The sequence below is a fragment of the Odocoileus virginianus genome, chromosome 9, assembly GCF_023699985.2.
Source record: "Odocoileus virginianus isolate 20LAN1187 ecotype Illinois chromosome 9, Ovbor_1.2, whole genome shotgun sequence".
Classification (NCBI taxonomy): Eukaryota; Metazoa; Chordata; class Mammalia; order Artiodactyla; family Cervidae; genus Odocoileus; species Odocoileus virginianus.
In genome coordinates this window covers 23,189,882-23,205,941 of record NC_069682.1, presented here as the reverse complement: position 1 = coordinate 23,205,941, position 16,060 = coordinate 23,189,882, and the positions used below count along the sequence as shown (strand labels likewise).

The 16,060-nt window shown below is 43.6% G+C and overlaps 1 protein-coding gene across 3 annotated transcripts in view; it reads left to right on the top strand.

The window, feature by feature from the left end:
- Window positions 1-13,847: 13,847 nt before the first annotated feature.
- ARHGAP21 (Rho GTPase activating protein 21) overlaps window positions 13,848-16,060 on the top strand; it is a 131,851-nt gene continuing 129,638 nt past the window's right edge. Inside the window, exon 1 of one of the 3 annotated variants that reach the window (XM_070472068.1) lies at window positions 13,848-14,880. The gene's annotated coding sequence lies outside the window, so the exon portion shown is untranslated. Of the gene's footprint in view, window positions 14,881-15,143; window positions 15,293-15,702; window positions 16,023-16,060 lie in introns of those variants that run through there. The other 2 variants (XM_070472069.1, XM_020882321.2) reach the window with 2 other exon arrangements.

The window sequence follows — 16,060 nt, the reverse complement described above, 5'->3', positions numbered from 1 at the left end:
TAAAAACATATTATGGAGACCGTTTTCCCTCACCCACCCACCTACATTAATGCTTCCTGTTCCCACCTTGATCGTGTACCTGTCAAGTCTTTCATACATTTTAAAGCGGTTTCAGTTTTAAAGCTTCAATGTTTACTTCAAATTCCCATTAATTGGATTTATATACTGTTCTCCATGAGACTAAGAAGTAAAGCTTTATGTTTTTATTAGTCTTTGAAGTATTAGGGTTTATTTTGTTTCTTAAAATAATAGACTCAAATCTTAGCTTAAAAAAATCTTTTCTATGGAAATAAGGAAGAAGGAAAAAAAATCCCTTTGGAAAGGATGAATCCTCTTCTGTACCACTCAGAAAATCAAAGCTATTTTGATAAGTTTTAATTGCCACCTCACCCTACTTGTTTGACTTTATTTGAAACCAGAATAACTTCCTGTTGCATTGCCAGATGGCTAGTGATTTCATGGCGACATCGCCCACACGTGCTTTCATGAAGTCTAAACAGAACAGTTCACATTTCTGGGCTAAATCAGAACTTCTTAAATGCCTTCTGCTCTAGAATAAAAGAGCACAGAGATGAGAAGCTTTACACACTTTTTGAAGAGTCAGGCTTCTGCACACTTCTGTGATGTAACCATTCTCTTTTCCTCTACTTGCAACCAGAGCTGTGGGTACCAGTCTTGGCTGTAGGATGCAATCACCTAAGCAGCTTTCAAAAACACTGATGCCTGTGCCCTATCCCCAGAGGGCTGCAGTGATAGGTTTCCAATGTGACCTGAGTCTCAGGAGTTTTTTAAATTTAATTTTTATTTTATATTGGAATACAGTTGATTTACAATATCATATTAGTTTCAGCTGTACAGTAAAGTGGTTCAGTTACACATATACATATATACATTCTCTTTCAGATTCTTTTCCCACATAGATCACTACAGAATATTGAGTAGAATGCCCTGTGCTATACAGTACATCTTTGTTGATTATCTATTTCATATATATAGTAGTGTGTATATGTTAATATCAAACTCCTAATTTATTCCCTCCCCCCACATTTTCCCTTCAGTAACCAGAAGTTTGTTTTTGAAGTCTGTGAGTCTTTCTCTTTTGTCAATAAGTTCATTTGTGTCACCTCTTCTGATTCCACATATATATAAATGATATCATATGATATTTGTCTGACTTTACTTAGGAGGATAATCTCTAAGTCCATCCATCTTGCTGCAAATGGCATTATTTCATTCTCTTTAATGGCTGAGTAATATTCCATTGTATGTATGTACCACATCTTCTTTATCCATCCCTCTGTTGATGGACATTTAGATTGCTTCCATGTCTTGGCTATTGTGACTAATGCTGGTATGAACATAGGGGTGCATGTATCTTTTTGAATTATGGTTTTCTCAGGGTATATGCCCAGGAGTGGGATTGCTGGATCATATGATAGTTCTATTTTTAGTTTTTAAAGGAACCTCCGTACTTTATCCATAGTGGCTGTACCAATTCACATTCCCACCAACAGTGTAGGAGGGTTCAGGAGTTTTTAGAGCTCCTAGCCTGGATTGAGAAGCACAAATCATTATGCATTTGATCAAATCCACGTGCTATTTAATTTGCTGTTTTTATCAACTCAGTTCCTAGCCTGATGAAGCTACAATTTTCAAAATTATAATTGGAATTCTAAATCAGATTTTTACATCAAGGTTCTAAGTTCCCTCTTTAGCAATTAGCTCAATTTTTAAAATTAGTAAATTAGGGCTTCCCTGGTGGCTCAGTCCTAAAGAATCTGCCTGTCAATGCAGGAAACATGGGTTCAATCCCTGATGCAGGAAGATCCCATATGTCGCAAAGCTACTAAGCCTGTGAGCCACAACTATTGAGCCTGTGCTCTAGAGCCCAGGAGCTGCAACTACTGAGGCTCATGAGCCCTAGACCCCACGCTCTGTAGCAAGAGAAGCCACCACAATGAGAAGCCCACTCAGTACAGCTAGAGAGTGGCCCCCACGCTCTGCAACTGGAGAAAAGCCCGCCCAGCAATAAGACCTAGTGAAGCCAAAAATAACTAAATAAAAACAAAATAAATTATTTTTAAAAATTAATTAAATTAGTAAATTAGTGACCTTGATCTTGGTAATCATTCTACATCTATTTATATAAAATCATCAGGTTGTACCCTTTAAATACAGCTCTATTAATCAACTATCCCTCAATAAAATAAAATGCTCCTAAATTTTACTAGTAAAAAAACTTTAGCAAATTGGATTTTGCAGTTTGGGTGTCCGTGAACAAACTGGAGGTCCCTGACATGTAGCAGGTTGTAATTTGGCTGTAGCACAAATTTGAATGAGACACTTCACAGGCTGGAGAGCTGGGGCATGTACTTTTCCATTCAATTTTGCAATTTTCCTGTTGTTATGGCTAGGCTCACTGTATGGCATCTTCATGAGCACCTTTGGAAATGGCCAAAGAAAATGTTGGTGAAAGTGAAAAGATCAGTTCACTTTTGGAGTGAAGATATCCATCAAAAACATTCCACTGTGAACCATTTCTATGTTTCTATATTCATGTATTTTACTCACCTTCCTGCTGCACCCCTCAACATATGCACTCATATTCTCCACCATTTTCAAGAGCCACTTTTGAAAACTATTTATTTATTTGGCTGCTCTGGGTCTTAGTAGCAGCATATGGGACCTAATTCCCTAATCAGAGATTTAACCCTAGGCCTCCTGCATTGGGAACACAGTCTTAGCCACTGAACTACCAAGGAAGTCCCCTCAAGACCCTAATTATTTCTATAGTGTATTTTAGCAAAAGAAATAGCAAGTATCTCTTCTTTCCCAACTCTACCTCCTTATCACCATCCTGTTTTTCCTATGACTTCACTCTCATCCTTTCTTTGCCCCGTAGTGTACATCCTCCCAACTGAAAATGGATAAACTATCTTATGCTGTTTCTGTTAATACCTTGTGAATGGACTGAAGCCTTTTTCATGGTGTGGTATATGGTCAGTTGTCATCACTGTTTCCTGGGAGCCCTGATGGCAGGTAGTCTTTTATTTTCAGAGAAGGAGTTTGATAGAGACTTATTTTAAGCTTGTTAATTATGTTTTTCAGGCCCTCAGTGTTTTTATTCTCCTATCAGTTTGCCCTGACAGAGACTGAAGAAAGGCATGTTAAATTTGTCATTTAAAAAATGGAAGTAATGGTTTCTCATAATTTTAGGGGGAAATGGTGATCAAATGGTGATCAAGGCGCTGCTTCTTCTCATTCCCCACTCTCAATTCCACACCCCAAAGACAAATTCTGTTAAGTTTCTGATTTTCGTTGTGCTGTGGAAATAGATTATATTGTATACTATATTATGTCTAAATATATTGTATATGTTATAGAATGTGTTTCTGATATGTCTTCAGAGCTTATTTTGTGTGTTTAGTCACTCAGTTGTATCGTGTCCAACTCTTTGCAACCCCATAGACTATAGCCTGCCAGGCTCCTCTGTCCATGGGGATTCTCCAGGCAAGGACTGGAGTGGGTTGCCATGCCCTCTTCCAGGGGATCTTTCCAACCCAGGGATCAAACCCAGGTCTCCCGCATTGCAGGTGGATTCTTTATCAACTGAGGCACCAGGGAAGCCCAAGAATACTGGAGTGGGTAGCCTATCTCTTCTCCAGGAGATCTTCCTGACCCAGGATTCAAACCGGACTCTCCTGCATTACAGGCAGATTCTTTATCAGCTGAGCTACAGGGAAACCCAGAGCTTATTTTAAAGAACTAAAATAGTGCAGCTAAACGCTTGCCCCACCCCTCTTTTCTGTCCTTCCTTCTTCCCTTCTGAAGTTGATGTGTATTATTCTGTGATTTTTACACTTTTCATTCAGATGTGTTTATCATAAACAATATATGTTGCACATATGGATACATAGGCATATAATATTTACTCAAACCACTCATCCCTTCACAACTTACCACTTCACTCAACATAATTCTCTTGATATAAATTGATATTTGTTGATATATTCATTTTACCTGCTAAATAGACTTGCTTTGCTTACATAAAACTGATTTTACCTTTCACCTACTGAAGAACATATTATATCTGATTTCCTAGAAAGGGTTACTTTATACTTTCTACTTGGATACAAAAGGGGCAGTTTTTCTGGGGGAGACATATAGAAGTAAATTTTTTTCTAGAATAGACTATGTAGCTATGCCATTTTCCTAGCTATTATATTTTTAAATATGCTTGGCAAAATGGTTTTCATTTACTCAGCACATATTTTATTGGGTGTCCAGTATAAGCCAGGTCTGTTCAAGGCACAAGGATTTAGCAATAAACAAGAGACACATTTCCCGTTCTTCTGAGGTTTACGTTCTAAGCTGGGAAGAGAGGCAATAAATAAAAATATAAAACACCAGGTGGCAATTAGTGCTTTGAAAAATTAAAGTCTAAGGGGTGGGGAGAGAGCAGTTGGCTTGGGGTGGGGTGGGTGGATACTATACTATTTTAAGTGGGGGCAGGGGATCAGGGAGGACCTGTCTAGTGAAGTGGGAACAGCAGGTGCAAACAGTAGGTGGGCTGCAGGAGTGTGTGTGTGTGTGTGTGTGTGTGTGTAAGTGTGTAATAGCAAGGGTATGGGTGTGGCTGCACTAGATCCAATAGCTAGGAGGGGGATCAAACAGAACCAAGGTAAGAATTTGGAGGATTTCTCTGGTGGTCCAGTGGCTAAGACTCTGTGCTCCCAATGCAGGCGGCCCGGGTTCCATCCCGGGTCAGGGAACTAGATCCCACTTTCCACAGTGAAGGTCCAGCACAACCAAATAAATAAAATATATGTATATTTTTTAAAGTTAGGGCTCTTTATCCAAGTGAAATGGGAAGCCAGTAGATGGTTTTAAGCAAAGAAGTGACGTGATCTGACTTAGGTCCTAAAAGGGATGACCCTGGCTCCCATGTTGAGAGCAGACCAAGTTGTGGGCAGAAGCTCCAACACTGGTTAAAGACTGTCATCTTCATTCAGGTGACAGATGATTGGCTTGGATTTGCATGAGAACTATGGAGGTGAGTAGAAGCTGGATACAGTTTGATATTAGAGCTGAAAGTTTACTGATGGTGAGATTAGGGGTGTGAGAGAAAGTCAGTCAAGGCTGTCTCAAAGCTTTTGGTCTCAAGCAACAGGATGATGTTAATATGGGAAAAAGAGATGAGGGCATCTTACACTTGAGACCTCTTTTGAATCTCAAGGTGGAGATAACAGTCATAACAGCTTTTGCAAACAACCCAGGGGGTGGGGCCTGAGCGACCAGAGTTGCCATTTGCTGGTTTGATGAATTTATATTTCCCACCTGCAGTGTGTAAGAGCTTCTGTTTTCATCAACATGTCAACACTTGGTGTTATCAGACTTATTTTTGCCAGTCTGATGGATTTGAAATGGTCTCATTATCATTTTAATTTGCATTATCCTGATTCCAAAGATACTGAGCATCTTTTATGGTTAGTGGCCACATGTGTTTCCTCTTTTGTGAACTGCCTATTTATCTTTTTGTATTTTATTTATTGGTTTATAGGGGCTTTTTATAAACTGTCAATATAAATCTTTGGTGGGTTATATCTCAGCAACATACATCTTCTGCTGGTTCATGGCTTGTCTTTTCACATTATTTATATTATTTAGTCACTCAACACTTCTACATTAAATACCATAAGAATACTATTTCCATAACTCCCTGTAACCATTGAGGAAATTACTACCATTAACACTTTTTTCGCCTTTCTTTGTCCTTTCACCTCTCAATTTTTTGTACCCTCATTCTTATTCTAGTATATTATACTGACAGCATTATTACTTTTCGTTTTAGTATTTTTCTTTCAAGATTTACAATGTGTACATGCTATATAATCATGAGAATAATCAGTTGTTTCATTCCTTTTATATTTACTCCAAGTCTTCTCTTAGTGAATGACACGATCATATCAGAGAATTGTTTTGAGGAAAGGTGATGTATTTCCGAAATCTCTATATAGTTGAGTGTCTTTCTGCAGCTGTTTTTTTTGGCTGTGGTGCTAGCCACGTGGCATATGAGACCTTTCCCAACAAGGGATCAAACCCATTCCCCCTGCCTTGGGAATGGGGAGTCTTCACTTCCGGTGGAGTGGGTCCACCTCACTGGACCACCAGGGAAGTCAGCTGCTCCTTTTAAATGTGGATCACTACTTGATTGTCATCTTTGTCACATTCCTTTTTTCTTCAAAACTCTGTTCCTATCAGTTCATACTGAGAAGAGTTCTGAGGTCAGTAATGTTTTTTTTTTTTGGATCTGAGGTCAGCAAACTTTTTCTGGAAAGACCCAGATAGAAAATATTTTAGGCTTTGCAGGCAATACGGTCTCTTGCAATTAAAGTGCTGAAGCACCCACAGACAAGTAAACAAATAACCGTGGTTGTATTCCCATAAAGCTTTCTTTTCTTTTTTCCAAAAAACAGGCAGCAGACTGGATTAAGTCTGTAGGCTATAGTTTATCACTCCCTGCTTTAGGCAATTCACTTTTAGGATTCTTTTCTTTTTTAAAATTATCTGAGTTTAACAACTTCCCCCTCCCCACGAGTAAATATTCTCTTTTAATAATTCCTGAAACATGGTAAGTCCTTCTAATCTTTGACATTACAAAATAAGTTCACATATAGTTCAGACAAAAGCTAACCTCCTATACCAAAAAGATCTTAGAAATATGATGGTCCTTACATATAGAAGTGGTGAGATGGAAGGCTGTGTCTGTTTCTGGTATTAATAGCAATCCAGAAGTAGTCAATTCAGGCCTGCCACATCTCTGGCATCTTCCACAGGTGACTTCCATCTGTGGGTCAAAGGAGATGCTGACATTCTCAGTACCTACTATAAGATTTCCAGATAAAACATAGGTCACTCTGTTTAATTTGAATTGTAGATAAACAACAAATAATTCTTTAGTACAAGTATGTCTCACGCAATAATTGAGATATACTGAAAATGTGTTCCTTTACCTGAAATTTAAATTGAACTGGGCATTCTTTATCTTTATTTGCTAAATCTGGAATCCCTTTTTTTCAGCCATCATGAAGAGGACAAGGGGCTAGAAAGGCACAGGTTCAGTCTTTTAAGGGAAATCTCTAGAGTGGCAGACCCTCATTCCTGCCCACCATTCATTGGCTTGAGTTTAGTCTTAGGGCCACACCTACTTAGAAGGAAGGCTGAGAAACCAGGTCTAGCTTACTGACCACGTGGCCAGCCAAAATGCTATTTTTATGAAAGGAGAGAACAGATATAGGAGGGTATATTACATCTTTTAATAATTTTCTTAGTTCCATTACTTCTAAACTCTTTGTTAGATGCACTGGTTTTTCCAAATTGGATTTTGGTTACTTGTCCTCCATATTTTTCACCTCCTATCTAATCATTTTAACATTTTTGTCTTTTTCTTAAATATTTGAAGAATTTTTTAAAAGCCTGTCATCCTTCCCATTTTCTGCCAGATGTTTCTTCTCTTTTTTTGTCCCTACTGTACCCATGTGAGATCTTAGTTCTCCCAACCAGGGATTCAACCTATGCCCCCTGCTTCCCCTGGAAGTATGGAGTCCTAACCACTAGAACATCAGGCAATTCCCCATATGTTTCTTCTTATTCCTTATAATTCAGTTATTATACACACACACATATATATAGAGAGAAAGAGACAGTGGCTGAATTATTTTTGAGTGGATTCACCCAATAAAGAGCCATAGTAGGCGGTTGGACAAAGGCAAGAGGGTGGTTTCATATAAAGTGGCACAAGATTGGGCTCTCTCGTAGTTGCAATATCTATTTTTTTTCTTTCTGTGTTGCAATTTTAGAAAATTAAAATGTAATTGAAAAATCTTTGGGGAGAAAAGTGATGCAAGCATGCAGCTATCCTACTGAAGCCCAAATATGAATTGCCCTATATCATCGTGCAAACCTTTCCTATCCAAAAGTAGAATCCTCGGTTAGTTGACCTTGGGATTAGAAGAGAATGCAGGCAGTGATAGGAATAGAGGAGTGGGATCTACAGTGCAAGGGAGTTTTGAAAGATAGTGAGTTTCACTGAGTCAAGGATTGGTGGGGTCTTTAGATGTCTCTCCTCCTTCTGCTCTGAGAAGGTGAACGGGAAGGCTAGGATATTGTTTTCATTCTGAAGAAAAAGATTTGATTGCTCTGGATCAGGCCTACAATATCAAAATCAATTGCTAACACAGTTTCTTAGTTGGAATTGTTGGTATTTAGTTTTTTTTCCCCAAGATGATGAAGACATATTTCAGTTCTCCAGTTTGACTCTGGATTGCTACCCAGATTGCACAGTATTTTCACAGGATGTTCCAGCTCATATTTAGTTGGGTGGGTGGAAACCTTTAAAAAACTGGTCTCATATTTTTAAGGAAAACTGGAGTGCTTATAAATGGAAGTCACGATTCTCAGGGTAAAAGAAAAACGTGGACATTTTAATTCTTTTTCCTCAAAATATAGACATAAACTCTTCATAATGCTGATGAATATAAATACCATACCACTCAATTTTAATTATGGAGGTGCTGAAATAAATATTTGAATTCAGAAGAGAATGTCTGCTACATGATTATGGTTAACTGTGGGCTTTATTATTACTCCCAAAGTGCAAGTCCTTGTGAGTTCTTGGCATGGTAATGTGGTCAAAAATCAGTCAAAGTGGTAGAGTCAGGTAAAGAGATAAAATGTGGTACTTCTGGAAATTGAAGCCCACATCAAGTGTTCTTCTTGTGGGCACCTCTCGTAATTTATATTTTCCCTTTTAGGCACGTGCACACAGACACATATATATATCTTCCAGCAACTCAAGAGTGTTGTTGGATGGCCAGGAATTTCTTGAGGTATAAATATTTATCAATAATAGTCACACATTCATCATTCCTTTCTTGAATAATTTTGTAGTGAAATGTGCAAAATCTGTGGTAGGTATTATGGAAGAAGAAGAACCAAATGCCCTAGGAATTGGCCCTAGAGAAGTTTATAGTCTAGGTAGAAAAGGATATAATAATCAGCTTCCTTGGAGAAGGAAATGGCAACCCACTTTGGATTCTTGCCTGGAAAATCCCATGGACAGAGGAGCCTGGCCAGCTACAGTCCATGGGGTTGCAAAGAGTTGGATATGACTTAGTGACTAAATCACCACCAAATAATAATATAAGATTGTTTATGATCAAGTAACTTATTAATAGCAACAAATAAACATATAAACCACAAAGAAACATTCAAGCAGAGTACTGGTCCAAAGAAAGGAAAGACCAGGTTAAGTCGAAGGCAGAGAAATTATTCAAGTGTGTCTATTGTGTGTGGCTATACACTTGCTACACACTTGCTACACACTATATACTTTGAATAAAACAGCATCAATACCTTATAGATTAGAAATTAATAATTAAAGATAGATAGTGATCTTGCAGACAGAAATAATAAATCACATATTTAGCAGATGCTGAACATTAAATTAGTAAATATTTACACTATTTAAAAGAGGTGATGAAGGAAAGAGAATCCTAGAAATTATTTTTAATTTTTAAGTTTTTAAAATTTTAATTGGAGGCTAATTACAATATTGTGGTGGTCTTTGTCATACATTGACATGAATCCGCCATGGGTGTACATGTGTTCCCCATCCTGACCCTCTCTCCCACCTCCCTCCCCATCCCATCCCTCAGGGTCATCCCAGTGCACCAGCCCTGAGCACCCTGTCTCATGCATCGAACCTGGACTGGCAATCTATTTCACTATTTTATATTATTATTTATTATTTCTATTTTATGATTGACTGTGGCATGGCTTTTGAGATCTTAGATCCCCCCACCAGGGATTGAACCTGGGCCCCTGGCAGTGAAAGTATTGATTCCTATACACTGGACCATCAGGGAATCCCCTAGAAGTTACTTATTGTGGAAAATCACTGCCTCTCCTTGATTACAATAGTTAAATGCCTTGCCAGAAAGGTGAGTTTTCTGTAGTTATTCAATTCAACAAGCAAGTTTTTTTTTCAAAGAAATATTAGTAGATAATGTGTCTTTTTCTATTGTATGAGTAATAAATAAAATATACAGTGTAGTCTTAAAACCAAAAAAAGGCTTAATCCTCTGGGGGCCATTGGTCTTAACTGCCTTAGACACATAGTTCTGCAAATGCTTCATCCCGATTACACATTTCATCTGTGGAATTTGCTGGCAAACACTTGTGCTTCTTAGAATTGCCAACTTCCATACTGAGAGTAGAAATCACCCATAGATTATCACCAAATGACATTAGACCAGGGGCTAAGACAATTTATTAATAGTTCTATTTTTGGCTTTGACAATTGTGTCATTAACAAACTCAAAGCTGAACATTTTGAGGTTATAGTTCCCATCTTTAACAATGTCTTGCCTACATTGCAAGAATTCCAGTGTACAAGGTTGTCTTAGAGTTGCTATTAATATAACTGTAGGTGGCACCAGTGGTAAAAAAGGAAAAAAAAAAAAAAGAAAATCCGTCTGCCAGTACAGACAGAATAGACACGGGTTTGATCCCTGGGTTGGAAAGATCCTCTGGAGTAGGAAATGGCAACCCACTCCAGCATTCTTCCCTAGAAAATTCCATGGACAGAGGAGCCTGGCACATTAGTTATGCTCGAAAGAAGAAAATATCAGCCTTTCAAAGTAAAGAATTACTGTGAGTTCTTGCTTAGCCATGACATTTGGGATAAAGAATACCAAGGTACCAAGTGCAAAACTCAGTTAATTCCAAGTCTCCTCAGCTCCAAAGCTCCCCAGACCTATTGTTTCACTAAATCTCTCACTGGAACAGTTTACAAGTAGCCACAGGATTTAGGTTTGGCTGGTTTTCCTTTCTCCTGCCCTCCCTCTGGTGGAGGTGTTAATGAGTGAAACACCCAAGATGGGCAGCTGAAAACAACGGCCAAGCCTTTTTTGCATCCTCCACCAATTATACTGTCAGCCTTTGGAAAGGAAAAGGCTGCTGCTTCCCAGATGCCTAGAGGGCGTCCACAAGGTCTACTCAGAATGCATCTAAATGAGAGCTCAAGAAGTTATTAAAGTATTGTTACTGTTCATGCCTTAGAAAGGAATAGACCTGATTTTTTTTAAGCTGGGTTAATATGTTCCCAATAAATGCCAATGAAATAAAAGTATAGAGTTCCTATTGGGAAAACAGGACAAACCCCTCCTTCATAGTAATATTTTATATTACTATGTAATATAAATACATATTTACATGTATTTATAATAGTAATATTTATAGTAATATTTATTACTATAATAAAATAGTAATATTTTAATTGAATAATGTTTTTACCTTTTAAAAAACTCCTTTATGTCTATTGTCTCATTTGATGCTCTCAACAGCCCAACAAGAGTGGGAAGGTCCTGTCATACTGGAGATCCCAGGAGAGGACTAGGACTCAGGTTACCCAAATCTTAGCTCTGTGCTTTTTTTCTTCTGCATCTAGATAGCCTAATGCACATAAGATACATATGGTAGGAACTTTCCTAGTGGTCCAGTGGTTAGAACTTCGAGCTCCCAATGCAGGGGTTATGGGTTCAATCCCTTTTCAGGGAACTAGATTCCACGTGCTGCAACAAAGATGGAAGAACTTGCATGCCACAAGTAAGACCTAGCGCAGCCAAATAAATTAATTAATTTAAAAAGATACATATGGTAGCAAGAACAACAGAATCCTACTGATTCTAGATGTAGAGTTAAGTCAGTTACACACAAAATACAATGATCAGTACAGGATAAGCTAAGTAAATGCTGGCTACTGTTGTTGTTATTATTAAAACTTGTGTTAGAAGTAAGGATAGTGTTGTAGAGAAAAACATGGACTCTGAACCCTATGCCCTGGGCTTGAATTCCTGCTCCGCAGTGTATCTGTCTCATTAAGTTTTGTGTAAAGCTCTGGGAGGACACAACTGAGCGACTGAACTGATCTGAAAGCTCTGAGAGGAATGCTCAGATGACAGTGCTACATAGAGAGTAGTCACTGTTACTTGTTAGCTCTAGTACTTTACAGAAGTAAAACTGTGCCCTAGGTCACATGGTAAATGATGAAGCTAGACTGTAATCCCCATCCTTCCACTTATCTCCCATAGAAATGACTTTCTAGATTACATTGTGGGCATGCATGCTCAGTCATGTCCAGCTCTTTGCCACCCATGTACTGTAGCCCACCTGGATTCTCTGTCCGTGGAATTCTCCACGCAAGAATACTGGGGTGGGTTGCCATTTCCTCCTCCAGGGGGTCTTCTAGGCCCAGGGATTGAACCTGTGTCTCCTGAATTGGCAGGAGGATTCTTTACCACTGAGCCACCTAGGAAACCCCCTAGATTATGTTATTTTCCCACAATTCCCAAAATGTGTTTTACCTTCTTTTCACATCTCCTTCCATGGCCAACATTTAGTCTCCTTTACCAAACTGATGCTGGGAGGGATTGGGGGCAGGAGGAGAAGGGGAGGACAGAGGATGAGATGGCTAGATGGCATCACCGACTCCATGGACATGAGTTTGAGTAAACTCCGGGAGTTGGTGATGGACAGGGAGGCCTGGCATGCTGCGATTCATGGGGTCGCAAAGAGTCGGATACGACTGACCGACTGAACTGAACTGACTGACTGACCAAACTGAAAGCCTTTATTTCCAAAATCAACGTTTATAAAAATTTCCATGATAAAAACCTTAACCCTAGATGTCCTCAGCTGTGAGAGACTCAGGTTATGCCATGCATGACCATTTGCATTTGTAAAGAAGCTGTTTTGTGCTTAAAATTGTTTTTTCTTTCTGGCCATAGTCTGTACGCTCACCAGAGGTACACTACTTGAACCCTGTCTTTCTATTCACTTCTAGTTCATTTACTCTACAGTATCCAGAAGTGGATACTGCTATAGCCCAGTGGGCTGTTCAGTAAATTACCCACTGACTGGCAGGCATTTCTTGTTTTATTCTTTTTCTTCTTTTCTTTGTTATTGGCTGACTAGTTTTGTCAGGGGCTGTCCAGACCATGCAAATTTCACAGCCATATAAAAATGAGTCCTTCCTCTAATTAAGGCGAAGGACTTAGCTGTATATTCTAATGTTTGGCACCTTCCACTCTTAGGAAGGTCTAAAAAACCACAGCACAGGTTTTCAGGCTCCTGAGAGTGGTTTTGGATTTTTTTCTCAACAACAAAAAAACAGGACCGGAGGCTCGGGACTGCGAGCTGGGTGTGGACGGCGGGGTGGGTGGAGCGGGGAACTGTCTCTAAATCTTATAGGGAGAGTGTGGTTAAAAAAAAAGAAGGAAAAGATACGTAGACCCCAAAGCTACTTGGTTTTGTTCTTTTTTTTCCTCCCTCAGCGGAGTGGTGGCGGCTGATCAGACACAAAAGCTGGTAGTTCCCCTCCCGCGTGAAGATAAAATGCCCCTCAACAGCATCACCAGGAGGACTGGGAAAGGGAGGAGAGGCGTGTCTGGGAGGAGGCGAGGATGAGGGTGACAAGGTGACAAACCCCGCCGCCGCGGCCCGCTCCTCCACTGCAGCCGGGCGAGGACCGAGCTGCGAGCCACCACCCCGGAGCGGGGCGGGGTGGGAAGGGGAGACCGCGGGGCGGTGGCTTTCCCAGCGGGGGCGGGGCAAAGGGTGGAGGGAAGCCTGAGTCAGCAGGCCCTGATTGGCTGATGTTCTCTCATCGCGTCCTCCGATTGGGCCATTTGCAGCGGGAGATGTTGTGAAGCGCGGCGAGGCGGAGCGAGCCGCCAGGGGTCTGGGGCGAAGCCCCGGGATCTGGCTGGGAGGGGCGGCGGTGGTGCTCCCGGCCCCGCACCGCTGCGACCTGCGGGGAGAAGCGCCGCCACCTTCTCTCCCAGTTCCGCTAGCCGCGCCGAATTGTTCAGCTGCCCTGAAGATATGAAAAGGGCAAAGGATTGAATGAATAACGCTTCGCTGCGAACCCCCAGCCTCCTTAAAGAGAAGCTCTTTTGCTGTCAGGCGTTGAAAGGACACTCCCTTCTCTTGTCCCATATCGCACCCCTCCCGCTGCAGACAGGGGCAAAAACTCACCCGGACGCGTACCCCGCAGTCTGGGACCCTGACCGCCCCCAACCCCCCAAATCTGAGTATGTAGCCGTAGAATCCTCCCCCGCTCCCCAGCCCTGACGCCGAGCACAGGGTCCCTTCCCAGTGGAAGCCCAGGTTCCTGGCTGCTCCCGCTCAGCGCTCGGGAGATTGGAGAAGGCGGGGAGGGTTTTCTGTTTGGTTTTTGGGGAGGTGTTGGGGGCGGGTGAGGGCTTGTAGGTCCCGACGTACATTGGGAGGGGGTTGGCGAGCACCCCCACCCACCCCCGCCCCAGGCTAATCCCCCTGCCTCAGCGTCGGTTCCCGGGACCATATTATTCAAGACAGAAAATATTCAGCCCCAGAGCCTCCCCTGGGGAGGGGAGGGGAAGGAGGTGGAGTGGGAGGAGGTGGATCCAGGGAGGAAGAAGCGAGAAATCCGCCCCCGGGAAACAGCTCGGCGCGGCTGCGGAGCGGAGCAGTTCTGTCACTTGGCGATCGCGGGCGCCCGAGCGCGGCCCCGGCCCGGCCCGGCGAGGCGAGGGGAGAGTCCGGCGGCCGCCGCCCCGCCCCACGCCCTCCCGCGGCGGCCGAGAGCCCGGGGCCGGCCGGGGCAGGTCGCAGCGGTGTCTGGGAGCGGTCGGCCGGGGGCGGCGGCCTCGGAGCGCGGCGGCGGCTGGTAGCGCCAGCTCGTCCTCCCGCTCGGTCCGCTCTGCGCCCGGCGTGCGGGGCGCGCCGTCCGGGGGACCGGTCGGGCCCGGTGCGGATCTACTCGGCGCGCTTGCTCCGGTGCGTGTCTGCTTGACTTTCCGCCTCGGCGGACAGGGCGCAGCGCCGGCGGGCGGGTGGAGAGGGAGAGCCGGGCTCGCCGCGGGCTCCCTCCCTTCCCGCCACCCCGGGCCACCCCACCCGGCGCTGGCGCGGGGCCGGAGAGAGTGGTGGCGGGAGCCCAGCGGGGGCGGAGGGGCCGCGCCCGCGTGTGCGGAGCGAGGGAGGGCCGACGGGAGAAGGGAAGGGCACAAAGGCCGGCGGCGGGCGCCGGGGTCCCGCCGGCCGGCCGTGGAGGAGGGGCGCCTCCCGTGCGCTCATGAATATTAACCGAGCCTGCGGCCTAGCGCTCCCCGGCTGGGCCCGGCGTCCGGCCAGCGTCCCAGCCGCTCGCCGCGGCGCCTTGGAAGCCGGGCCTGGCAGGGCGCGGAGGGTGAGCCCCCTCAGTTTTGGCTTTTCCGCCGGGTCTCCCCACTCGTTTTTGAAAGTACATATTTGGGCCGCCCTTCCCGGGAGATCGCGCTCCCCGACCCGCCTCTGGAAGGGGCGGAGGAAATAGTGGTAGGTGGGTGGTGGTTTTCTCCCCCCACCCAAAAAAATTTTTTTTTCCCCTAGGCGGCTCCGGGGAAACGGGACGGTCGTGTCGAGGCGTAGTTTGGGGCGCGGCAACGAAATAAAAGTTGCTGGGGCTGCGGCTTCATTTCTGTGGCTCCGGAATAATGCCCCGGAGAGGGAGTCCCTCCCGCCGCTGCGCACACCTCCCAGCCCGGCCCCGCGCCGTCCCCGCCCAGCCCCGCCGCGGGCCAAGGAAAACAGCCGCCTCCTCGGGGACACCGGCCGGTCGGGGCGGAGGGCGGAGGGCGGGCGCCCCACGTCCCCTAGGCTGCCTGGAAACGCCGGCAGAGCCGCTGGCCGCGTCCGAGCCTGACTTTTTGTTTTTATTTTAGGGAGCTGGGGGGTGGCGGGGAGCAAGGCGTGTTTTTGAAAAAGTATTCTCCCATTTTAGCCTCTTGGGGACAAAACTTCTTTAAAGTCTTCTTATCCGGGTGATGCAGAAGAACATAAGCTCCCTCTCATTTGCCCAGAAAATACATGAATTTAAATGCACTTGAAAGGGGAATGTTTTTTTCTTGACGGCTGCACAAAGTCCGGGCATGTTTGAGGTAACCATCGTGCCGTTCTGATGTTTCTCATTTCCCCC